This window comes from Rattus norvegicus, chromosome 10 (assembly GCF_021556685.1).
Source record: "Rattus norvegicus strain SHRSP/BbbUtx chromosome 10, alternate assembly SHRSP_T2T, whole genome shotgun sequence".
Taxonomy (NCBI): Eukaryota; Metazoa; Chordata; class Mammalia; order Rodentia; family Muridae; genus Rattus; species Rattus norvegicus.
Genome location: NC_141543.1, coordinates 86,621,397 through 86,641,905, shown reverse-complemented (window position 1 = coordinate 86,641,905; position 20,509 = coordinate 86,621,397). Strand labels below are relative to the sequence as shown.

At 38.6% G+C, this 20,509-nt stretch overlaps 1 protein-coding gene across 28 annotated transcripts in view; it reads right to left on the bottom strand.

Annotated features, from left to right (window-relative positions):
• Positions 1-20,509, bottom strand: part of Spop (speckle type BTB/POZ protein) — an 81,166-nt gene that overhangs the window by 37,067 nt on the left and 23,590 nt on the right. For 19 of the 28 annotated variants that reach the window (XM_087570732.1, XM_087570720.1, XM_087570733.1 and 16 more), the window contains one exon: positions 162-212. The gene's annotated coding sequence lies outside the window, so the exon portion shown is untranslated. 28 annotated transcript variants of the gene reach the window in all.

Here is a 20,509-nt window from a genome sequence, read left to right as displayed (position 1 = left end):
TTTCTTTATATGACTTCAGCTTTACCTTTCATAGGCACTAAAATCAAACAGTAGCTTGCACTAAAGATATGCATGTTTCAGTCATGGTAAATATTTCTACTTATCTCATTCTGTTTTACCCTTTCATTTAAATTGTATAAATAAAACTACATAAAACTCACCAAGTCAAATCTGTAGGAAAACTCTAATTTTTCTTGTCTAGCAGGAAATTTCTGTTGGAAACAGAGATGATGAGTCAGCTTAACTAGATTCTGAGTCTCATACATGTCTTACTTTTGCTGTTCTTAAAAGTGAAAAGTTCACAAAAATCAGATGATATATTTGCAATGAAATGACTGGTAAAAGGACTTACTAGACAAAATTATTATTCTAATATCTCTGGCCTGAACGATCTAATTCATATTCAGTTCTCAAAAAGAGTACACTAAAAACGAAAGTCAGAAAACCATAGTTGGTTCTAATACTCTTGCTTATAAGCAAAAAATAAAATATCACTCATCTCATGTCAATATTGTTGAGAAAATATTACAACATATAAAATATTCCTTTATTAAAGGTGCTATGTGGCTAAATTATACTAAAGCAAGACACATTTAAATGAAGTTATTTATCCAATGGTTTTAGGAAATAGCAAGAAGGAGCCCACAAATGACCAGGTTATTAATACTGATTATACAAAGGAGAAAAGAAGCTATCTACTGAAGCTTGGCAAGTTATCTTGGCTGCTGTCTGCAGCACGACTGCTCTAAAAATCTATCACATCCTAAGACAGGATTTGGGTTTCTAGGAACAAAACCTAGGCAAAAACAGGAAAAAGGAGAATCTACTTTCCTATCATATGGGAAAATGAAATAAATACCATGTAACTAACTTACTGGTTGGCCTTCAAAATCTCTCAAATATGTGCATGTGAACTTTAACACACTGACTCAAATTAATTTCCCTTAAGAGTAGAACATAACAGATCTTGGTAACAATCAAATGTGGCTACCATTAGTAGAAGAGCCATCGCCCTAAACAGGATGCTAAAGTAGGACAGCTTAAATCAGTCAGAGCCCATAACACAAAACTCAGAAAAATGTCACAAAGTTCTATCAAGAGAGCAGCAGTCAGAACAAATTCATTCAACAACTATTTGGTGAGCGCCACTGAACAAGGCATCTTTTGAAATGGAAGTAGTGAAAGGGACAAAGCTTCTGACATCCCAAAGGTAGGAAAAGAAATGCCTTTAAGTACTAGCTTCCAGGCAGAAGTTAGCCAACTATCATAAATGAAAATTCCCTGAATATGTGTGATTTTTCCCCCTCCCCCCCATTCAGAGTCTCACTACATAGCCCTGGCTGTCTTGGAACTCACTATGTAGAACAGGCTAACCTCAAACTCAGAGATCCACCTGAGTCTGCCTGCCTCTGATGCCTGAATGCTGAGATTAAAGGTGTGTGCCACCATTCCTGGTTTGTATGTGTGATTCTTCAAGTGAAAATTTTTAGTTCCTCCTCACTTTTCCTCAGCTTTCTGGGGTTTGTCATCAATTTTCCAGAACTAACATCTTTAGACTCAATATACTGGAAAAGCTAAAGAACCTGACACTACAAGCAAGGCAGAAAGAAACTGAGACTTGGTGCTGATATAAAAACAAGTAGGTGCCACTATTTGGCAAATAATTTATTATTTAAATTTTAAAAACTTTAAATTGGGCTGGCAACTTTATGGCTCTGTGGGTAAAGGCACATGCCTTCCAAGCCTTGTGACCTGAGTTCAACTCCAAGGAATTGGAGGTCAAGGAGAAAACTGACTTGTCGCCAAGTTATCCTGTGACCTCCACACATCTCCCATAGCACAAGCGCACACACACAACGCACACACACACACACACACACACACACACACACACACACACACACACGTATACACACAAAATAAATTAAACTATAATAAAGTTTCATTTTAATGGAGTTGGGGATTTAGCTCAATGGTAGAGCGCTTGCCTAGCAAACGCAAGGCCCTGGGTTCAGTCCTCAGCTCCAAAAAAAAAAAAAAGTTTCATTTTAAAAGCTTTTAAGTTGACAAAAGAATATACATTTATAAAGTTTAATGTGGCATCTCAATACTTGTGTACAATGTACAGTGCTCAGACCAGGATAGTTAATATACCTGTCAACTCATTTTTTTTCTCCCCAGACAGAGTTTCTCTTCATAGCACCTGGCTGTCCTGGAACTCCCTCTACAGACGAGGCTGGTCTTTAACTCAAGGATTCACTTGCCTCTGCCTCCTGAATGATGAGATTAAAGGCATCCTGTGTGTGTATATAAGATAGTTTATTATATTGAAGATCCAGCAATTCTACTCCCAAATATGTGGCCTAGAAAAACTCCTGTTTGTGTCTACCCTCATGTGTGAGTAGTGTAGCAACTTTCCTAAGTGCCAGTATTAGAAACAACATGGAATGGATAAATAAATTATGGTTTATTCATTTAAAGTATGTTGTAGGACAATGAGATTCAACTACAGTTCTATGTAGCATAGATCAAAGTCACAGATATATTTTTGAGTTCTAAAAAAACCCCATAAAATATACACTGTATCACTATTCCATGTGTATAAAAACAAACAAAATCAAAGTACAAGGAAGCTGAGGAGGGCAGCCCTATAGGAGGACAAGCAGTCTCAATTAACCTGGCCCCTCCAAGATCTCTCAGACACTGGATCACCAACCAGGCAGCATCCACCAGCTGAGATGAGGCCTCCAACACATACACAGCAGAGGACTCCCAGGTCTGGGTTCAGTCAGAGAAGATGCACCTAACCCTCAGAAGACTGGAGGTCCCAGGGAGTTTAGAGGTCTGGAGGGGTGGGTGGGGTGGAGACATCCTTGTGGAGACTGGGGGTGTGGCGGGGAGGAGGTGTGGGATATGGAACGGTCAGGGTTGGGGAGGTGGACCAGGAGGAGAATAAAATCTGGAGTGTAAAAAAACCCCCAAAAACCTACAAAGTAGGCATGAAACCTGAGTGATAAAATTGTGACAAAGGTTAAGTAAATAGTTATCACCATATCAGACTTGGTTCTCTCTAAACGATGGTAGGAGTTAAGATCTAGCCAGGCACTGTGTTCTTCTGATGCAGGCACTGATGTATTTCTAGGCATTTAACTGATGATTATATAATTATTTGCTTTAAAAAAAAAAACACTTAATCCTTGAACTATAAAGCCTTATGTGCTGGTTAGTTTTTGTCAATTTGCCACAAACTAGAATCAACAGGGAAACTTCAACTGAGAAACTGTCTCCACCAGAACTGCCTGTGGGCATATTTTGAGTATTTTTTTAAATTATTGATCGATATGGGATGGTTCAGTCCACTGTGGGCTGTACTACCCTTGGAGAGGCGGTCCTGAGTTGTCTACAAAAGCAAGCTGAAAAAGCTGCTCCACAATGTTCCTCTGTGGTCTCTGCTTCAGATCTTTCCAGGTTCCTTGCTCTGAGCTCCTTCCTGCCTCTCAGCTTTCCCAGATAATAGATCGTAGCCTGTAAGTCAGATAAACCCTCTCCTCTTCGAGGTGCTTTTGGTTAGAGCAGTTTATCACAACAACAGAAAGCTAACTAGGACATCATGCGTTGTGTATTTTTCTTGTCATAATATATAATAAAACTGTTTGAAACACACGTTGTTAAAGTGACACTACAGTATATAGCTATCCAGCTGCCCTCTACTATGTAACAGTGAACAAAGGTCTCCATAGAGCATGGCCTCGACTTCATCTTTTTTTAAATCTTTTTTCAAAGATAACTGAGGATTGAGAACTTGGTAATAAAGCAGTGTCACCTAAGAATATTTATAGGCTGATATCCTATCATATTACTTAAAACTTACTTTTAATACCTAAGATCTTTACTTCAGGAGTTTCCTCTCTTGACATAAATGTTGAAATTTAGTAAGTGTGACTACACACCAGGAACCATTACTCCAATTATATAAGAAACAAACTTTAAAAAAAAAAAAAAGCAAAAGCAGGACATAATGGGTTTTTGTTTTTTGCTTTGTAGAATGTCACTGTGGTTGTGGGAACTTCCAGGCCCCCTCCCCATCTGACTCTGAGTAAGAGCCACAGTCTGTACAAAGGCCTGAAGAGCCTGCAAAGCTGCACTCCATGACCTCCATGACCTCCATGGCCTCGGCCCCCACTACATCTCCTAAGTCCCTATGTCCCAGTCATGCCACTTTCCCTTGAACTTCCTCACAGCACAGGCCCATTCCTGTCTCAGGGCTTTGCTCTTGCAGTTTGGTTAATGCTCTCCAGTCCCCAAGAGATTATCGGGCACACTCCCTGCCACTGCTGCCTCCTTAATTGTCACCATCTCTATGAGAGCTTTCCGTGATATCCTTCCTCTCTCCCAGTCACAGTCATATTCCTGCCTCACTGTTTCTATACTAGATAAAGCCATCTAGCATGCTACAATTTTTGCAGTCTGTTTCCTCTCACTGAAAAACGAGCTGTACAAAGGCGGATTCATGTGTTTTGTTGCTGCACCTAGACAGTGTCTGGCACATGGAAAGCCAGAAACAGACCTATTTAATAAATGAATGATTTCAACTTTCCTTCTGAATTTCTATCCTTTAGAGATGTCACAGTATTCATTCTATACATTCCTTTGGTAGCATATGCCTATCATCCCAGCACAGAGAAAGATGAGGCTTGAGGATAAGTTTGAGGTTACTAAGGGTGACAGGCTAAAGCTTCCATCCAGCTTGGAATACATAAGGATACCCTGTTTCAAAACAACAACAAAAAAAATTACCTCTTTATAAATTAGCAATTTTTTTTTTTTTTTTTGAGACGGGTTCTCTGTGTAGGCCTGGCTGTGCTGGAACTGTGAGACCAGGCTGCCCTTGAACACAGACATCTGCCTGCTTCTGCCTCCAAATGCTGGAAGTGTGTGCCAACACACTTGGCCTTAAAGATTTATTTATTTAATGGAAGCAGATAATTCATCTGTATTTATGTCTGCCCAACAGAAAATGACACTGGATCCCACGGGACTAGTTATAGATGGTTGTCAACTGCCATGTGCATGCTGAGAAATGAACCCAAGACCTCTGGAAGAGCAGTCAGTACTCTTTCTTAACCACTGAGCCACCTCTCCAGCATCTTAAAATTAACAATTTTTTTTTTTTTTGGTTCTTTTTTTTCCGGAGCTGGGGACCGAACCCAGGGCCTTGCGCTTCCTAGGTAAGCGCTCTACCACTGAGCTAAATCCCCAGCCCCAAAATTAACAATGTTTAATTAACAAGTTTTAGGTTTATGCAGTTTATGTTAATGGAACATAGATGTCCAGAACGTTGATGAAAGCATAATTATCTTTCCCCCCAACAAAGTAAATTACCTGCTTTTAGTGATAACATCCTTGAGGGCAAAAAGAGTAAAGAAGCTCCGTGTTCTGGGAACAGCTGACAATGTACAACAGGGCTTCTTTTGTGCCTTTTGTTATTTTTACGTTTGTAAAAACTGAGCATGTTTTATTTTTATTATAAGATAAAACATTTTTAAAAATAAATATGTAAACAACATATAACCTTAAAAATATCCAGGCCTTAAGTGGTGGAACATACCTCTGATCCCAGAACTTGGGAGGCAGACACAAGATTTCTGTGAGCTCATAGAGAGTTTCAGGCCAACCAGGGCCATATAGTGGCATTCTGCCTCAAAAAGCCAAAATAATAAAGAAAGAAAAAGTTCCTTTTTCTGACACAGGGTTTCTTTGTATAGCACTGGCTGTCCTGGAACAATACTGTAGACCAGGCTGGCCTCAAACTCCAATTTTTGTTTTTTAAATACCATATTTTTAAAGATTTATTTTTATTTTATATGCATGAAGTATTTTGGCTAGATGTATGTATGTGTGCTATGTGTGTGTTGTACCTGACAGAAGCCAGAAGTGAACACTGATCCCCTGGGTCTGGAATTAATAGATGGTTCCCACTATTTGGGTGCTGGGAACTGAACCCAGGTCTTCTGCAAAGACAATTTGTCTAGCACAAAGAAAAGTTCTTCTTTTTTTTTTAATTTATTCTTGTGTGTTTTCCTGTGTAGGCATGGACATGACAGTGAACATGTGAAGAGGACACTTAAAGGAATGGGTCCTATTCCTAACTATGTGGGCGCCAGGGAACAAACTCATACACTGTTGTCATCCACTGAGCCATCTTATTGATCCTTAAGAAGAAAAAAATTTATATTATATTTTGATTTCCACAGAATAATAAATGCTGTTATGTATCCAGATCAAACGGCTCAAGAGGGTGACTGTAGTTTAAAAAAAAAACATTTTGACTAAAAAGAGATTCATATAAATTTCTAGAATAGAAAGAAAACTCCATAGTGTTAGTGTTCTAAAGAAGATTTAAGACAAGAACATGTCTTTGGGCTGGTGAAACAGTTCAGTGGTCAAAAGCAAGTAGTGTTTTTGTAGAGGATTCAAGTTTGTTTTGCAGCAAGCACACTGGGCAGCTCACAACTGCCTGTAACTCCAGCTTCAGAGGAATCTGATAACTCAGGACTCCAAAGGCTCTACTCACATGCACATATCCACATATACATATAGTTAAGCAACTTATAAATAAACAAACAAATCTTTACAATATAAGATGTAAAATGTGGAGTTGATGTGACAAAGAACAGGTTACCAATTCCATTCCAACTTCATGATTATCACAGCATAGGAAGAACGTTCACTAAATAAAACTGCCTAGTCAATGACATGAGACATCTATTTTAGTAGACTCAGCACTATAGCCTGGTTTATTTAACTAAAACTCTCCAACTTTCCCAGTTGAATTACAGGCTGACAGCAAGCCTCACTGCATCTGTACTTTTGAGGGAATACCTCATCCAGACAGACATGAGATTAAATCTAGATCTGAGATACTTTCCAACCCTGGTACTTACGACCTGAACCATATCCGAAGACAAGAACAAATCCGAAAGAACACTAACATCTGGGACTCTGTATTTTTATGTTCTACTTCTGTGAAAGCCCAGTAGTTTAACAGCTATGACTGAGATACACTGAATATCTGAGGTAACACAAGAATTGCACAGACCAGGTCAGAGGTCACTAAACAGTCCCACATTTGGTGAACTAAATTATCTGAGTAAAAAGTATTAAAATCAGCATGGTGGTACAGCCTGTAATTCTAGCTCTTAGGAAGTAGAAACAGGAAAAATCATCACAAGTTCCAAGACCAGCCTAGTTTACACAGAAGAGGAAAATCTTAATAATAAAGAAGTTCATGAGAAGTATAGATTAAGATAATAAAATATAAAATAAAATGTAAAGCTATATTATAAAATTCTATAAAGGGTCCATAAGGAAAGAAATTTTCAGCACCTTTCATACCAATAAAAAAAGAGAAATATTACAAATTATAAAAGGTTCTCTTCACTCTTCTTCCTGTTTCAAATAATAACTATAGGGTGTTGGAATAAGTGGGAAACTCAAATGAAACTTTAGATAAGAAAATCAAAGAAATTTAAACCACTGAAGGGAAAAAGAAGGGAGCAGCAGGCGTCCACACGTACAGACACACACAGACAAAAAGAGTGACCTATGTTCTTTGACATTTTGTCTGTAACAGCAAATTAAATAACCATTAACATAACATAGTTGTGATACTATGAAATAAAAATAATATCATTAGAACAGGAAGCCTAAGGCCAGGCATGGTGATACATGTCTTTAATTTTAAAACTCAGAAGGCAGAGGCAAGTGGGTCTCTGTTGAGTTCAAAGCTACCTGGTCCACTTAAAGAGTTTCAGACCAGGCTGGAGAGATGGCTCAAAGGTTAGGAGCACTGAGTGCTCTTCCAGAGATCCTGAGTTCAAATCCCAGCAACCATATGGTGACTCACAACCATCTGAAACGAGATCTGATGCCCTCTTCTGGTGTGTCTGAAGATAGTGACAGTGTACTCGCAAACATAAATAAATCTTTAAAAAAAAAAAAAAAAAAAGCGTCCCCAGCTCCGAAAAAAAAAAAAGGAAAAAAAAAAAAAAAAAAAAGCTTCAGACCAGCAAGGGCCACATAATAAGACCCTGTCTCAAAACCAACCAAACAAAATATAAATGGCTAAGCATATGTATACCAACATAGATAGAGGTTAGGAAATAAGAATAAATGAAGAAGTGATTGTTGCAGAATCTTTAGCCAAGTGTGGTAGCACTAGGGAGCCAGAGGCAGAGGTATCTCTGAGTTCCAGACCAGCCTGGTCTATATAGATAGCTCCGGGACAGCAAGGACTACATAGAGACCCTGTCTAGAAAAAAGAAAAAGAAAAAAAAAAGAATCTTCAAATAGGTACAGTATACATATGTGTATATAGATACATAAGTACTTACATATCTATATAAAATTTATTATATGAAGATGAACCCATAAAGCAATACAATTTCATGTACATATATACATACGTATACTACAGCAGAAAGGATACGTATTACATTTTCTGTGGACCAAGGATAGGAACTAAGGATGACTTCTTTAACTGATATTTCTCATGATCTTTATTGGGCTTTCATCAAAATTCAGGGGAAACAGAATTAGAAAAGCTAAAATAATCTTTTAAATAGACAATAATGTAGTCTGAATGAAGCCCCATCACACCTACGAAGTCAATGAATCTAAGCAGATCTCATTAGTGAAAACCTTGTTAGTAAAATTCCTTTCCTGTAAGTGACAGAAATAATGTAGCACTGGGTGACTTAAGCAAAGAGACTGGCTTCATACTTTAGTAAGGAAGTGCTTTTTAAACAAAAGTACTGCTTAGTAACCCAACAGGCCTCCAAAAAGCTTTTGGTTTCGGTAGGGAATGTTTTCACAGAGCCCCTCCTCACCCCTCTCTACCATGCCACTCTAAAAAAAGACTAACCCTCCTCTTCTAATGACCTGGAATTTTAGTATGTGAGGGAGGAAGACTACTTTGAAAGATTTTACATCTTTCTTCATCCTAATATTTCTTCTTCCTTTGCCTTTTCTGTTTGTTCTGTCTCTAGCATATTTGTACTTTTCATTTCTTGAACAAAAATATAATTCTAAAGAAGTCAAATAAAACTCCATTTCATAGCCTAAATCTAAGATAAAGGGAGAAGAGGGGGAAAAGTAAGAAAAAAAAATAACCTTATATTGCTGTCTTCATTTTAGCAACAAGACTAGAAGTAAAGTTCTGATTATCAAGTAAGGGTGGAATCAAACTTACTTGTACATTATAACATTCAATTAATTCCATGTTACGTCTTTTACAAGTCATTTTGTTTATGAACCACAAAGCAAACCTGAATAGGTCTGTACAACTGACCACTATAGTACAATCTATAACTTCAAAATTCAGAGCTGTGATACAACCTATGTATCCCTACCTCATTCATCCTCCTGGTCTCCTCCGAGGACCTGTTTAGTTCCATGTATTGGGCAATGGAAGGGCTCCCTTAAAAGCAGAACTGCACTCAGTGCTAAGTGGCTTCAGTCTATTTTCAAAGCACTCTGACATTCATGATCTTATTTGGGATTTTTACCAACTTGGTGAAGCATGCAAAACAAGCATTTTACAAACAAGGAAATAGGCTTCCCAGCTGGCCTGTCACATGGTTATTAAGCAGCTTAAGTTAGACTACAAGCCTTTTAACTACTAATCTAATAATTTAATCCCTTGACTTCCTGATCCTTACATAAGGTTATATGTAAGAACATGTCTTTTGTTCGACATGTAGAAATTTGGGAAAATATCTCACAGACAGTATGTTTAAATATGCTAGCTTGATATTTGATTTGATTTTTTTCTTTTTTTTTTTTTAAAGTAGGATCTTATGAGCACAGGCTGGTCTCTATGTAACTGAAGATGGCTTTGAAATTCTTTGTCTTCTGCCTTAGCCTCCTCATTGCTAGAATGTGCCATTGTGCCTGGCTCAATTTCATTTTTAAGTGGTAACTCTTTAGAAATGGTCTTAGGTTCTAGTGAATTCTGAGTATCATTATTAATGGAGACATCAGTAAGCTATTGACTAGGTTTATACCTTCAGCTAAGAACAGATACTATGTACCAAGTTCTTTCAGAATAACTTTCTGCATATTAACACTTCATCATCAGTTCTTTGAAATAAAATGTTTACTATTCCAACCTATCAGAATAATAGTCTATTGTTTCTAGGAAATCAGTAACTTTCCTTCTAAAGACTCCTACTATTCTTTTGCCAAAACTTACAGAATTAAAAAGCAGAGTTTCTACAGTTCTTTATATTTATGGCATCCAGCATAATGACCAACATTAACACGGCCACTAACTTCAACACAGTTGCTCAGACCAAATCCCTATATGTGCATATCCCACCCATTATCAAGTCCTTCCATTCACTAGGCTTCTTTATTCCTTATTATCCACTGTGTCCAAGTCACAGTGCTCTCTCCACTGAACAGTGTTACCTAATTCCTGTTATCTTAGCTTCCTCTGTATGTAGCTCAGCCTATTCTCTACAAAGTAGCCATGGTAAACATTTTTAAATGCCAACCAGATCACACCACTTTTAAAATAAAAATCAGCCTTTATTATCAGACCCTATAGGGTTCTTATATATGGGAGGCCAGCTTATATTAAATTTGTGGCCTATCTACCCTTTCTGCCCATCTTTTAACTAAAAACCACTGGCCTTCTATAAACAAGCCGAGCTTGTTTCCATCTCAGGCCTTTGGCTCTCTCTTCCTTGCTGAGAAGCTCCTTAAAGACCATTTTCCTAGACGTTTAAATTGCTAGCTCCTTTTTGTTGTTTTGTTTTTTGAGACAGGGTAGTCCTGAATGGCCTGGAACTCACTGTGTAGACCAGACTGGCCTTATAAGAGCTTCCCCTTCTTCAGCTCTTCTAGTGCTGGGACTGAAGGTGTGCATCACCACATTGGCTCAATGCTAGCTTCCTTTTACTAACTCAAGTCACCCCTTAAGGGGTAGAAAGAAAGGAGCTAGTAGTGGTAAAAGTGTCCTTTTTATATAAAGACTTTCTAGCCTCAATCGAAATAACAGTCTCTATACTTTGGATGATTTGTTTCATGTGTATTAACCCACAGTGCTGTTTACCGTCCACAGCCTAACCCATCTTCTTGGTGCAGCTATGACATTCTAGACAGGTGTGGTTCACATGCCTATAATTCCAGTTCTCAAGAGGCAAGAGTTCAAGGACAGATTGAGCTATGTAGTCAGACTCTATATCAACAAACAAAAAGGAAAAGCAACAAAACAATTCTGTTTCAAGAGAACTGAGAACAGGGTAGAGAGGGCACTGAGGCTCTCCTGAGAAAATGCTGATTTTTATACAGTGGCTTGTTTCTTTTCTTTTTGGCATCCAACAGGATTTTCTTGTTACTTTGGTCATAAACTTTTAAAACAAAGCCATGACTTATTATCCAGAGTAAGTATGTTTTTGAGTCAGGGATTCACAATGCTGCATAGGTTGTGTCAATCTCCCAAGGACAAGTGACTCTCCTACTTCAGCTTCCAGAGTAGCTGAAGACAGCTGCATGCCACTGTGTCCAACCCTAGGCCGTATTTAATCTCAGAAAATTCTTAAATACAATTATTTAGGTCTGCTCTGATTTTTTTTTTAAAAAATCATCATTCTGCCTCTAGATTTTATCTGTCTCTTTTAACCCAGAGTCCAATCAGTGCTGTCCATACGCACAAAGAAATGCAGGCCATCGTGAAATACCTACAAAGGAGCCGCCCAAAGGAACTGTCCACAGTGTCAGCACTTCCACTCCAGCCTCCCCAGCAGCTCCACAGAGATGGCGCCTCAGCTAAAGCCGCCTGCAGACTTTTCATCCTAATCTACAGGCCCAAGGAAAGGGGCATGGAAAGAGCCACTAGTCCCTGAGGTCCCAAGCTCAGAACCTGCAATCCCGCCAGTCTTCCATCTGGAAAGCTCTGCCCTGAAAAGCTCTGCTTCCTAAGGAATCCTATATATACCTTGGCCTTTGCCAATTCTCCACTGTCCGCTCCTGGGAGCAGAGGGCAGCCATCCCTGGATTCATTCCTCCTCTCCCGGGACCCTACAACAAATCTCTTTCATGAGATTTCCTGTCTGGTGTGACCCTCTCATCGGAAGAAGCCAAGAAGCAATGAAGGGAAGAAGTGAAAAAGTAGAGCTGAGGCTCCTGAGCTCCTCAGCTCAGCTGGGGATCCCCTCCCCTCGGAGCTGCACCATTTCTGCTGAGGAGGCTTCCTCTCAGAGCTGTGTGGTTCCTGGGCTCCCATGTCTCAGGATGCCCTTTCATCTGAGCGGAAATACACCAGAGGCTACGCTTGTAAAGTAAACCAAGTCTCCTCCTCCTCCAGAAGCCATCAACTGCCAATGACTAGCTCCTCAGCTAGGGTGCTGGGGCTTCTTCAGCTGCTGCTGCTCTTCTCTGATAGTGTGTGGGGGGGGGGGCACACATGCCACAGTGTGCATGTGGAAGTCAAACAACTCTCAGGAGTCTCCTTCCACCTTGGGTTCTAAGGATAGAGCACTCTATGATAGGCTGCAGGGGAAGTGCACCTCTGCACACTCTCCGAGTCCCCCTCCACTTGAAGAGAAATCACTAGATTAGGCTAAGGACAGTTCCATGGTAGAGCTCTTGCCTAGCATTCCAAAGGTCCTGGCCTCATCCCCCACCACAGAAGAATGGAAGGAGGGTTGAAAACAGGGAGGAAGGAGATGCAGACTAGTTTTTCTGACCACTAAATCTTTATTTTATGTGTATGCATATTTTGCCTGCAAGTATGTCTGTATCCATATACATGCCTCATGCACAAGAATACCAGAGAAGGCATCAAATCCCCTGAGTTTGGAGTTAAAAATGGTGAATGAGCCACCATATAGATCCTGGAAATAATACCCTAGTCCTCTGCTGCTGGTCTTACCTGCTCAGTCCTCTCTCTAGTCCTGTAATCACTGACTCTTACTCTACAGAGCTAAAGAGTGGGTTCCAGGAAGCCAGGGCTACCTAGTGATACTCTGTCTCAAAAGAGAAAACAGCTAATTATAATGAGACATGACAACAACACTGGATAAAGACTGCGTATAGAAATAGAGTGCCGGGGAGAGGTAGCAACATGAGCATTTTGGAGGATTATACCTCTAGGTTCATACTCATATTCCTCTCTCTCCCTTCCTCTCCTCCTCTCCCCTCCCCCTTCTCTTCTGTCCTGTCTTCTCTCCTTCCATCCTCCCTCCCTTCCTAACCCACTGGATCCAATTAGTACTGTCCATATACACACAGGCATGGGTCATCCCCTGGGGCATGAGAACCATCCTGTACCATGTTTGTAAAGAAAACTGACTCTCCCTCTTGAATCAACCGCTTTAACAATCTTACAAAGTGAAAATTGAGAGAATTCACTAATACTAATTTTTCAGAAGTAAAAGACTAAATTGATCTGAAGTAAGCAAAGGAAGTTCTTCGTATTGAATACAACTACTCTCCTGAGGGAAGTGCACTAGACCCAGTGTATTCTATACTGTGCTTGGCACATAAAATGGGCTCCATACTTAAAAAAAATCACTCTGAAACATAATTTTGTACTACAGATCGAGAAGTTGAACTCCAAAGCAACTTACTGTCTTGTCAAAAGTGACATTGACACTGAAGCCAATAGCAGAGCTGAGACCAAATACAGTTCTATTAGGAAAGGGGTGTGTTAGGCAGCACGTGAAAGATAACGCGGTGATGATGACCATTCAGCTGCAGCCAAGAACACTGGCTCCAGTGACGATGAGTAAATGAGAGAGCATCACACAGACTGGTGAAGTATTGGTTTCCCATCACATGGAGTACAAAGGGCCAAGCTAATTCTCTCCACTGTGAGGAAAGACGCTATAAAGAAACCAGAAAACGGGGTTGGGGATTTAGCTCAGTGGTAGAGCGCTTGCCTAGGAAGCACAAGGCCCTGGGTTCAATCCCCAGCTCCGAAAAAAAGAACCAAAAAAAAAAAAAATAGAAACCAGAAAACAAATGCAACACTGACATTGCCATCCTAGCTCTCCAGTCTCACTGAATGTGACTGTTCCTAAGTCAAAAGTCAGGCTGCTCAACCCACTGCTCAGTCACAGCCACACAGAACTAAGGCAGCTTTATGACCTGCATTACTCCCTAAGGATATGGAATTATCCTATTTGGAAATCTATTTGCCCTTGACCCCAGTAGCCCTTTCCCCTTACAACAACTAATCATTACTGATTAAAACAGCACCTACATAGTTTGACTCTGATCTTCAAGATGTTAAAGGGCTTTCCCCTGAAAACTCTTTTTCAAGGCAGAATCATACTATCAGCTAAATCAAATGATTTCTATATTATTATTATATAAATTATATTATTAACAGACATTTCTAGTCCATGCTAAGTAGGAAAATGCATAATGGTGAGGTTAGTAGCTCAATATGGGGCTGAAAATTAATATTAATATTTAGAGTTCCCATTTGAGACAGGCCTGTGATTTACTTAAGTCTTATAAAAGTCTTTCTCACCCCTACTAGCAGTAAAGTTACAAAACCGATTTTTTAAATCCTAAGTCTAACTAATTGTAACATTAGTAAATAGTAAAATTAGTAAATAGTAAAATTAGTAAATAGTAAAATTAGTAGTGTTCCTAATGCTCAAGTCAATCGAGCATAAAAAAGTATCTGTTGAAGTCTACAGAAACGGCTCAAAGGTTAAGAACACTGGCTATTCTTACAGAGGACCCCAGTTCAATTTCAACACCTACATGCCCACTTACAATAATCTCTAACGCCAGTCCTAGGAAATCCTATGTCCTCTTCTGGCCTTGTTGGGCACAAGGCATGTATATGTTGCATAGACATACAGGCAGACAAAATAGTCATATATGATAAAAAATATTTTTTTTTTGGTTCTTTTTTTTTTTCGGAGCTGGGGACCGAACCCAGGGCCTTGCGCTTCCTAGGTAAGCGCTCTACCACTGAGCTAAATCCCCAGCCCCCTAAAAAATATTTTTTAATTTATTGAGTGTAATCTGAATGTTTAGTCCTATATTGAGCTACCTACCTCACCATATGCACTTCCCTGCTTTGCATGGACTGAAAATGTCTTTGAAGAAGTAGAAAAAGATTCAAGTTATAGTTGAAAGAATAAGTATTTTCAAGAAATAAGAGATTCTCCACTATATAAACATATTTTTCCTCTTAAACATTTCCTAACATCTTTTAAAGCATTTACTTATAAACAGCAAATCATTAAAATGTCAGAGAATATTCATCCTGGTATATGAGATTTAATTTCTAAAATGATCATAAAATTAATCTAAAAATTTAGAACAATTAACTACCTAGTAGTTAACTATTAACTAATATTAATTAATAATATCAATTAACTATTCAATAACTAGTTAGCTAGTTCAATAAAAAAGGAAGTACTAGACTTTAGACAAATCTCATTTCAAAGAATACACAAGGATCTCATAAGTGCATTTACATTTAAGGGGTCAATTGAGTCCCTTAAACTTATAAAACATAGGAAGGAGTTAATACCATTTTATCATGATTGGAAGAGGTACACCAACATTTTATTAGTTCTTCGAAAAACAGGAAATAGTCATTAGTTAAATAAACTTGGAAGATAAATTGGAAGAAACCAAAAGTTGCCAATCTATTCATACGCTACTGAAAATGAATTCTACTGCAGGTTTACACATAACATTCCTAAATCTGAATTTTCTAAACTAAGGGCAACAGTGTAAGAATGTCACAAGACAGTCCCAAAGACTATCTATTCAACCCTGGATATGCAATGAAATAAAAACAGTAAAATCTAGACTAGACAGAAACTAAGGTTCATCTGGTTTCCAGTTATAATTTTCTGTGCTACTTTAGAAATATTATAAAAACATGTTTAAAGGACATGTATAAAAAGCAGTTTATGGGTTGGGGATTTAGCTCAGTGGTAGAGCGCTTGCCTAGGAAGCGCAAGGCCCTGGGTTCGGTCCCCAGCTCTGAAAAAAAAAACAAAAAACAAAAAAAAACAAAAAAAAAAAAAAAACAAAAAAAAAAAAAAGCAGTTTATAGGGCTGGAGAGATGGCTCAGCGGTTAAGAGCACTGACTGCTCTCCCAGAGGTCCTGAGTTCAATTCCCAGCAACCACATGGTGGCTCACAACCATCTGTAATGAGATTAGATGCCCTCTTCTGGTGTGTCTGAAGACAGCTACAGTGTACTCATTTACTTAAAATAAAACTTAAAAAAAAAAAAAAAAGCAGTTTATATGGTTCAAAAGTTCTAGGAAGGATGGTGGCACAGATCTGTAATCTCCGTCATCCCTGCACTTGGGAACTGAGACAGGAGAACTGAGTTTGAGGCCAGCCTGGGGAATATAGCAAGATTCTGTTCTTAAAAAAAAAATAGGAAAGGAAAAGAAAGGAGAAAAAGAAAGAAAGAAAGAGAGAGAGAGAAGGGAGGGAGAGAGAGGAAGGAAGGAAGGAAGGAAGGAAGGAAGGAAGGAAGGAAGGAAGGAAGAGAGGAAGGGAGGAGAAAGAAGCAAGGGAGAAATGTTAAAGTTTTGGAGACCCTCTTTAGAGGCCCACCAAGCATGATGACCTGGATTCAATCCCCACATGGGCAACCAGTTTCAGCGCATGGACTTCGGACTTCCATGTGTGTACAGACATGCATGTACACACCAATAAAAATGATAAGCAGCAAAAATTTTTAAGTTAAAAAACATAAAAACAAAAACAAAAGCTCTGTGTCAGCAAATATCTCTTGCAGGCACATACTTCCTAATTCTTGTTTGTTTTTTGTTTTGTTTTTTTTGGGGGGGGGTTGCTGTTTTATTTTGTTTCGTTTTTTGACACAGGGTCCCACTTTGTAGTTCTGGCTACTCTGGAACTCACTCTGTAAACCAGGCTGACCTCTAACACAGATCTGCCTATCTCCCAAGTACTGGGTTTAAATGACTGTGCCACCGTGCCAGGCACACCTATTCCTTTTAATGATTATACAGAACTCCCTTCTAACTCAGCTGGATCATTTCCAGGGTTTTGCTACTACAAACAATTTAACAAACCACTCTATAAGGAGGCCCAGGAGTCTTGGCACACTGTTTGATAACTAATTTATCAAAATAACTGTCCTCCAAAATGTAATAATACACACTTCCAGTGTAATTCCTCACTGAGTATCTATCCATTCAAGATGGCCAGAGAAGGGAGAATATGGGAATAAACAAATTTTAAAGTAAAAGACTCAGTGAGGTTTAGACTAAAACAAATAGGCCAAACTGTGAACTAAGTGAACAAACTTCAACTAAAACTACAGCAGATGTGATTATAGTACTGTCTATTGTTTGTAAGGCTGAAGTACCGCTGTTGACAGAAAACACCTTTTTTTTTTTTTTTCAGAGCTGGGGACCGAACCCAGGGCCTTGCGCTTCCTAGGTAAGCGCTCTACCACTGAGCTAAATCCCCAGCCCCAGAAAACACATTTCTATTCAGAGAGCAGGTAAACAAACACTTTGTATTGTGAATTCTACCAACCACAAGAAAGGGCAGTTCTGTCTCTGATCAAGATGCATTTTACTGAGAGTTCCTTTTCCTTTTCTATAAATTGCTATTATATACATTTATGAAATTTCAACTGTGGCACACTATCAAGTTTTAGATGGAGATCAAAAATACTTTCTTTTCTTTCTTTTTTCTTTTTGTTTTTCCAGACAGGGTTTCTTTGTGTATTCTGGGCTGTCCTGGAACTCTGAAGACCAAGTTTGGCCTCAAACTCACAGAGATTTGACTGTCTCTGCCTCCCAAGTGCTGGGATTAAAGTCAAGTACCACCACTGCCTACCTTAAGAATACTATTTTCAAGAAAAATAAGGCAGGAGAATTATGAATTTAAGGTTGGCCTGGTCTCCATAGTAAGGCCTTGACTCAAAATATAAAAGTATTTTCAGCAAAAGCTCTCTCTAGTCATATGGAAGAAAAAAACACAATTATTCTCAATACATTCTTTCTTCCTCATCTATGTAACTCCATCTAATATCAAACTACTTAAGAAAGTTGTTTCTCATTTCTGTTATTATCAGGGATCACCAAGGTGATCACGTTACAACTCTAGACATTAGCAGGAAATACTCATAATCAAGGCCATCTACCTGTAAAACTAACTGTGTCCAGTGCTGAAGGCCAGAATTTTTCTCAGAATGAGGCTTGTCTTTTAGCCTTTGTTTTGATTCTGTCAGTGCAGTCACCAACTGTGACAGGGACTCACAGCAAATGTTCCAGTCATCCAAAGAGACATCAATATGTACATTAATTGAATATAGTGTCAATAAGGGGCTGAGGTGATGACTTAATCAAAAAAGTGCTTGCCTTATTAACATGAGTTCCTAAATTCAATCCAAATCCATGTATGTTTGTTTGAGTCTTTGTTTTGGGAGATCTTTATATTTTTTAAATACCCAAAGTGGTGGAACACATTTAATCTATGCATTGAGATGGGAGAGAAAAGCATATCCTGGGGGCTGGCTAAGGAGTCACCCTAATAAAATCAATGAGCATTAAGTATTAGTAAGGAATACTATCTCAAAAAACTTGGTAGGACAGGTTCTGAGGAACAATACTATAGTTGACCTCTGGCTTCCAAACACACACACACACACACACACACACACACACACACACAGAGAGAGAGAGAGAGAGAGAGAGAGAGAGAGAGAGAGAGAGAGAGAGAGAGAGAGAGAGAGAGATTCACACAATCAACAACATAAAAAAGGAAGTCAAGGCCAGGCAGATGTCTTTAATCCCAGCCTTTAGAAGGCAGAAGCAAGTTAATCTCTAAGTACAATGCAGCCAGGGTATATAATAAGGTCCAGGCCAACATGTGGATGGTTCCAAAATTCTAAGACTATTAAGCTTTGACCTTAAGGTTCATGACTTGGGAGGCTGTTTAAGATTGACTGAAGATTGAAGAAAAACTGAAGTCTTCCAGGTATGTTGGCAAGTTCTACCTCACAGCTCAACATTCTGTCTATCGGACAAGTTCTACACATTAGCAAGTAAGAATTTTCAAATAAAAAAATTTAAGCCAAAGAAAAACAAATATTCTAATCATACAATGAACTGAGATAAAATAATTATATTATTTAATACTCTCACTCGTTTGTTTCTAAGAGGCAAAAACATAATTGTTGGACTTAAGAACAGAGTCAATGGGGCTGGGGATTTAGCTCAGTGGTAGAGCGCTTACCTAGGAAGCGCAAGGCCCTGGGTTCGGTCCCCAGCTCCGAAAAAAAAGAACCAAAAAAAAAAAAAAAAAAAAAAAAAAAAAGAACAGAGTCAAGAAGCTCAAGGAGAGACTACTACCCAATGTTAATCCAAACACCAAATCCAAAGCATCCCACAGTACAGAGCCTTTTTTACTGTGTAAAGAACAAACTACAGCCATGGTAGGTTGGGCTGCTATGTCAAATGCTAAGCTACTATGGCATGAGAGAAGAAGAAAAGGCCATGATTTGCTCTACACAGCCTGATAGCTAAAGTGCATGCTCACTGGCTGCTTTTCACTAGCACTAGAAACTTTTATCCAACTAGATTATATAATACAAATAATTTACAAAAATAAATGACTTTAAAACTGATGGCACTGTTTTTATAGTTTTATATTATTTATAATTGATTCAATGCTTTTATAAACTTTAAACTTTAATTTTCACAAATTATCTTAACATATCTTTGTACTGTGCCTAGAAACAAAAATGAAACTGCTTATTTTTATTCTCCCATAAAACTAAACCTTGATTCATATACCAACCATAGTTAAACAAGTTTATTCAAAAAGAAATTTGAAAACAAAATATTCACTTGGAAAGCAGAGGCAGGCGGATCTCTGTGAGTTTGAGGTCAGCCTGGTCTACAAAGCCATTTTTAAGATAGCCCTGGGGTGTTACTTAGAGAAACCCTGTCTCAAAAAACAAAAAACAACAAAACAAAAAAACGAAAAAACAAATACTTTTTGGCCAGATGTGATGACTCATACCTGTATTTCTAGCACTTGGAATGTGAAGTGGGAGATAATAAATTCAAGGTCATCCTCAGCTACACTATAAGATAGAGGGCAGCCTGAAATACATAAGATCTTCTCTCAAAACAAAAAGTATTTATGTTAAACTATATGGAAAAGGAAGGTTGGAGTTCATTCAGAACCTACTTTGCAGTGTATGGTGTGTGGCTCTTAAGGACTTTTCCTACTTACTTCTCAAATGTATAAATAATCAAGTAGAAAAAGAACAGTTACAATCCAAACCAATGTTTATTTATGAACTTGACCAAAGACACGGCTACAAATTAATTAAAATTAGGTTTGGAAGACTGGAGAAATAGCTCACATGTTAGAGCATTTGCTGTTCTTGAAAAGTTTCCTAGCACTCACATGACTCACATTTCCAAGAGATCCCATGTCAATGTCCCCTTTTGACCTCAGGAGGCTC